At 53.8% G+C, this 1,445-nt stretch overlaps 1 pseudogene; it reads right to left on the bottom strand.

Annotated features, from left to right (window-relative positions):
• Positions 1-347: 347 nt before the first annotated feature.
• LOC142803196 (uncharacterized) lies at positions 348-1,101 on the bottom strand (annotated as a pseudogene).
• Positions 1,102-1,445: the final 344 nt, after the last annotated feature.

Here is a 1,445-nt window from a genome sequence, read left to right as displayed (position 1 = left end):
AGCCTAGCTGAAGATTAATTCTGGTCAAGCACCGTCAGGGAGCAGGAGAACGTCATTGCTCCCAAACACAAAGTAGACGTGCAGCATCGTGGTCGCCACAGGATTTATGAGCGTTTGTGCGGTTTGTGTAGGGAACGCGTTCGAGCAGAGGCGGCCAGGGATGCAGGCCGAAGCTCGAGGGCCGCAGTAACAAGACGCACATATCAAGTTCCCAACACAAGTGACCCCATTTATTAGCACCCGATTCTTTATCTACCCAATACCATAGAGGGCGCCCCAGACCCAACAACACTGGAGTGATTAATATCATGCGCCCTCTACATCTCCCCTTTTGAGATGAACAAAAACAATACAGGCCATAACATCACCATGTATGAAACGTAATGATGTGTTGCGGCACACTACAAGTTCAGCCGCACTGGAGGCCTGATTCTACGTCTCAACTGTGTGCACACACCCTATGCTGGCGGTCATGAAGGGGTAGCTAGGACAACCTGTAGCGAGGCAGCTGGTGACGGGGTAATGACATGACCAGGCGGCGGAGGACTGCTGCACTTGGGCTGGGCGAGTGGGAGTCTGCAGTGGGGTTGGGGATCCTTCTGGTAGTGAACTGATGCTGCTGAAGTCACCACCAACCGATGGCTGGCTCTGCTGAGGAGCCAGAAGTTCGCCATCGCCCGATGCCTCCGACTGCTGAGGTACCAGATATCTCCGGTTGCGAACTAGAACCCCTGCGTCTGTCTGTACCACATACGAGCGTGGGCGCTGCGCTGGGCTGAGCACTGTGGCCGCACACTCTGTGTCCTGAATTCACACTCTCTCCCCCTCCACCAGAGGACGTAAATACTTTGCAGCGTGCTGATATTTGAAATCTTGACACTGGTGGCGACGTTAAGCCATGCCGCGCCTGTTGAAGTCGGCAGTGCGAGGAGGTTTGGAAAGAAGTGTGGCCGGTGACACAGGAAGGCGAGTCCAAAGGCTGCGTCACATCAGCAGATGAGCAGGGCTGTAGCCGGTGATGCCAGGTGCGTTGCGGTGTGACAAGAGAGCCAAGGGCCAGTCCGGAGATTTCTTGAAGAGTTCCTTGACCGTACTCACCATGCGCTCGACTTAACCGTTAGACTGAGGGTACCTGGGACTGCTGTTGACATGAGAGAAGGCTCAGAACTCTGCCGACAAAAATTGTGGTTCGTTGTCACCAACAAGTGTCTCAGGGATCTCATATGTCTTGCAAAGACAATTTTAATGGTGGAGATCACCGCAGCAGACGCCGTTGAGCGAAGGGTCAGCAATTCGGTGACCTCGAGTAGTAGTTGACGAGGAAAAGCTACTCTGCTTCGTCGTGATAAAAAATGTCCACCCTGTTCTCAAGGGCGGCTAGGCGTGACCGTAATAAGCAGTGGCTCTGCTCGCTAGACCCGCGTGGTGGCATAATCAGGACATTT

Source organism: Rhipicephalus microplus, chromosome 3 (genome assembly GCF_043290135.1).
Source record: "Rhipicephalus microplus isolate Deutch F79 chromosome 3, USDA_Rmic, whole genome shotgun sequence".
NCBI lineage: Eukaryota > Metazoa > Arthropoda > Arachnida > Ixodida > Ixodidae > Rhipicephalus > Rhipicephalus microplus.
The sequence above is the reverse complement of the archived record's forward strand: the minus strand, read 5'-3'. Positions and strand labels throughout refer to the sequence as shown.